At 43.5% G+C, this 4,876-nt stretch overlaps 1 pseudogene; it reads left to right on the forward strand.

Annotated features, from left to right (window-relative positions):
* The first annotated feature begins 524 nt into the window (after positions 1–524).
* Positions 525–4,589, forward strand: LOC102500160 (syntenin-1-like; annotated as a pseudogene).
* The last annotated feature ends 287 nt before the right edge of the window (positions 4,590–4,876 follow it).

A 4,876-nucleotide genomic window follows, 5' to 3' on the forward strand; every position in this document is an offset into this window, starting at 1 on the left:
AAAGAGTGTTAATAAAATCATTTATAACATGTTATAAGAACTACAGAAGGAACCAGCAGATGGCATAATGGCTACATCACTGGACTCCCACGTAGTCAACCACTGTTCAAGTCCCAGACCCGGAGGCTTAAAACTCACATGGGGTGCATGTGCATGTGTGCATGTGCGTCCAAAATCTCAAGAAGAGGATAGAGAAAAGGTGATTGTGGTGTGGCCATCCCTCCACCCCCCGGGGTGATTTCTCACTTTCTGTCTCTGTCAAGCACACAAGCCGGATAGCAAAAATCTCTCTTAAAAAAAAAAAAAAACTGTAGAAAACTATATGAATAAGCTCTTCTATAGATTCCTTATGTGATACTTAAAATTTTCAGATAAAGGATAAACTGAGAGCCAGTTACAGTTTATGGTAATTAAGGCGTCTGTATTCCACATGACTGATTGCACAGTTGAGACCCAGACCTAATGGCTAGAAACCACACTGGGCACATCTCCATGTGTGCCCAAAATCCCAAAAGGAGGGCGAAATGGAGAACGGTTTGTGGCATGATGATTTTCCATGGGAGATGCTTTTTTGCTTTCCCTCTCCTCTTTCTCTCTGGTGAGCTAACATGCCCTCTGGCAAACAAAAAAAAAGAAAGAAAAAATAATAAACTGATTCTCAGTATGAACTATAAGACAGAGTCAATCTAGGGCTGGCCTCATGGCCTAGTGGTTAAGGGAGCCAAATACCACATGGTCGGCCACATGGCTCAAGTCCCAGCCCTAATGGCTTGAAAAACATGCTGAGTGCATGCCCGTATGCACCCCAAATCCAGACAAGATGGAGAAATGGAAAGAAGAGATTGTGCTATAACCACACTCCATTGGGAGGGTGCTTTCTCGCTCTCTATTTCCCTCTTTTTCTCTGCCTTTCTGGTGTGTGCACACACCTTTCGGCAACTCAAAAAAGGCAGAAGTGATCCAGCAAAAAGACAAGCGATCGAAGTTAACACTTTTCTTATCCTATATACAGGCCAATGTAGAGGGAAATAAAAACCAATTCTTGGGAACAAACAAGGATCACCCATTCTCATCTTTATCACTTCTTTTCACCAAAAATCTCAGGTAAAGATTAACAAAGCAAGTAGAAAATGTCAAAATTTTAGTAAAGATGTTTAAACATTCAAGCTCAAAAGTGAGCAGGTGGCATCGTGGTCAGGGTGCTGGGTTCTCATGAATAACGGCAGTTCAAGTCCTGGACCCAGACAAATATACATATTGCTTTTAAAAAAGAGAATGAGCAATTATATTCTTCTTCTTTCTCCTTTCTTTTCTTTCTTCTTCTTCTTTTCTTTCTCTCTTTCTTTTTCTTCTTCTTCCTCTTCTTCATCCTCCTTCTCCTCCTCCTTTTTTATTTTTTAGAGAGATTTTTGCTATAGGGTGCATGCACTTGCTGGAGAGACAGACAGAAAGTGAGAAATTATCCCCCAGGGGGATGGCCACACCACAGTCCCTTCTCCTCCAATCTCCTCCTGGGGTTTTAGGCACACACACATATGCCTGGTATGAGTTTTAAGTCGCTGGGTTCAGGGCTCAAACAGTGGCCAGCTATGGGGGAGTCCAGTGACATAACCATTAGTCTATCTGCTGGTCCCAGTTACATTTCTTTTCAAGAATTCTGTTAACACTAGCTGAGTAGAACAGTTAAGGAATCAGAAAGGCTCCTTTGCATTTAATGGATACAATATCTGTTTGTATATTAGTCCACTTATAAATAATATGGTGGAATAACTAATTTTCTAACTTATTTTCTTAAAATCGTTCTGCTTGTTTGTATTGAGAAATTCCTAGAAAATAAACAATAAATATAATTTTTATTTATTCTGAGTGACTACATTTTTAGTGATCCCCCATTTTATTTTTTTAATTTATATATTCAATCACCACAGCTTGTAAAATTAATTTCCCCAGCATGAATACATGGCACACCAGAGTCTAGTTAAAGATATTATCATCAACAGGCCATCCTCAGTTTCTGTGTCCCTTAAATGTCTTGCCTCTCTATTTTTCTCCTTGATTCCCTTCCTCTCCCCTTCCCTCACCTCCCACCCTCTTTCCACACTGTCTCCATTATCCACAAATATTTTCCATGCTTCTATACCTTCCATACATTATTTATGTCAATTAAAAACCTTAGTAGTCAGGGAACCAGCAGTTAGCGTAATGGCTATGTCGCTGGACTCCCATGTAGTCGACCGCGGTTCGCGTCTCAGACCCGGTGGCTTAGAACTCATGCTGGGTGTGTGTGCGTGCGTGCGTGCCCCAAGATCCCGAGAGGAGAATGGAGGAGAAGGGATTGTGGCGTGACCATCCCCCCTGGGGGATGATTTCTCGCTTTCTGTCCCTATGTCTCTCTCTGTCTGTCTGGCGAGCGCACATGCCCTATAGCAAAAACCTCTCAAAAACAAAAACAAAAACCTTAGCAGTCAAAAATATGCACAAAATTTTGGGGGAGAATCTCCATATATGACCTTCACTCTCAAAGACCAATCATTTCAAATTGCAAAATGCATAGCAGTCCAGTGTTAAGAGCATCAGAAAGTTACATGGAGAGTGACCGGATGAGGCAGCAGTGTACAGGTCCCTCCAGTCCAGAAAAATCCTGCAAAAATATCTCTCTATCCATTTCTAGATGACTTGAAGGTAGACAAAGTAATTCGGGTTCAGACTGCCTTCTCTCCAAACCCTGCCAACCCCAGCAATTTTATCAGAAGCTTCTGCTCCCATCTCTCAAGATGGAAATCTCTATCCCAAACTGTTTCCGGAGCTCTCTCAGTACATGGACCTGACTTTAAATGAAGAAGAAATGCACACAAACATGGCCATGGTTCCTGGAGCCCCAGTGCAGGGGTTCCTAACGACACCTTCCAGTATGAACTATATGGTGGCTCCTGTAACTGGTAATGATGTTGGAATTCACAGAGCAGAAATTAAGCAAGGGATTCATTGGAGAAGTCATTTCCTGTAAAGATCAAGAAGAAAATATTGGGCTCAGGATTGAATCAATAGATAATGGTGTCTTTGTTCCATTAGTCCAGGCAAATTCTCCAGCCTCATTGGTTGGTCTGAGATTTGGGGATTAATTACTCCAGATCAACGATTCACCCAGCTGGAGCTCTGATAAAGCACACGAGGTGCTCAAACAGGCTTTTGGAGAGAAAATTACCATGACCATTTGTGACAGACCCTTTGAACACACAGTCACTATGCATAAGGATAGTACAGGACATGTTGGTTTTATCTTTAAAAGTGGAAAAATAGGGACCAGCAGTTGGCATAATGGCTATGTTGCTGGACTCCTATGTAGTCGACCATGGTTCAAGTCCCGGCCCTGGTGGCTTAAACTCATGCTGGGTGTGTGTGCCTACGTGTCCAAGATCCTGAGAGGAGAATGGAGGAGAAGGGATTTGGACATGGCCACCCCTCCCTGGGGGGTGACTTCTTGCTTTCTGTCTCTCTGTCTCTCTCTCTGTCTTTCTGGTGAGCACACATGCCCTATAGCAAAAACCTCTCCGCTATAGGAAAAGTGGAAAAATAACATCCATACTGAAAGACAGTTTTGCAGCCAGAAGTGGTCTTCTCATGGAACTTAATATCTGTGAAATCAACAAATAGAATGTCACTGGATTGAAGGACTCTTAAATTGCAGACATACTGTCGACACCTGAGATGGTGGTTACCATTACAATCATGCCTACTTTTATCTTTGATCATTTCACTAAACAGATAGTACCAAACATCGTGAAAAGCCTGATGGACCATAGCATTTCTGAGGGTTTTTTTTTTTTTGAGAGGTTTTTGCTATAGGACGTTTGTGCGTGCCAGACAGAGAGAGAGACAGAGAGAAAGAAAGAAATCACCCCCCAGGGGGGATGGCCACTCCGCAATCCCTTCTCCTCCGTTCTCCTCTTGGGATCTTGGGCACGCACACACACGTGCCCGGCGTGAATTTTAAGCCACCGGGTCTGGGACACGAACCGTGGTTGACTACGTGGGACTCCAGCAACATTGCCATTACACTAACTGCTGGTCCCGCATTTCTGAGGTTTAAGGCCTGCCACGATGGATGGACCTGACTCCTGCAGCCCTCCTTCGGCACCTTCTGTAATATGCACAGCAAGCTTTCCCGGAACCGGTGAACACGTGCTGCATGAGGACCTTTCTAGCTTTCATTATGACTGGGAGTCTGATTTTCCATTTGATATCTTTTTTTTTTTTTTTTTTTTGGGGTTTTGCTATAGGGCGCATGCGCTCATCAGGCAGACAGAGAGAGACAGAGAGACAGAAAGCAAGAAATCATCCCCCAGGGGGGATGGTCACGCCGCAATCCCTTCTCCTCCATTCTCCTCTCGGGATCTTGGGCACGCACGCACACGCGCCCGGTGTGAGTTTTAAGCCACCAGGTCCAGGACGCAAACTGCGGTCGACCACATGGGAGTCCACCAACATTGCCAACTGCTGGTTCCCTGCATTTGATATCTTGTCAGATTTCAAGATAGTTGTAGCCTTATCTCAGTTTTATGGATGTGAAATTTTCAGAAGATGACTGACATTCCACGACTAGTTTCTCTACTGGAAACCTGATGCTTTGACAAGCCATTGTGATTAGGATGACTGATGTGGGCTTAGCTTTTGAGCAAACTGTCTTTCTCCCAGGTAACAAGTAGTGCTGTTTATATTACTTCAGTTCTGTGGTATAGCTGCATTTTAACCTGTTACCATAGTACATTTAGAATGACTGCCTTTAAAAAAAAAAAAAAAAGAATTGGAACCAGCAGTTAGCATAATGGCTATGTTGCTGGACTCCCACGTGGTCGACCGCAGTTTGTGTCCCGGA

Source organism: Tupaia chinensis, unplaced genomic scaffold (genome assembly GCF_000334495.1).
Source record: "Tupaia chinensis unplaced genomic scaffold, TupChi_1.0 Scaffold000276_2, whole genome shotgun sequence".
NCBI classification, from domain to species: domain Eukaryota; kingdom Metazoa; phylum Chordata; class Mammalia; order Scandentia; family Tupaiidae; genus Tupaia; species Tupaia belangeri.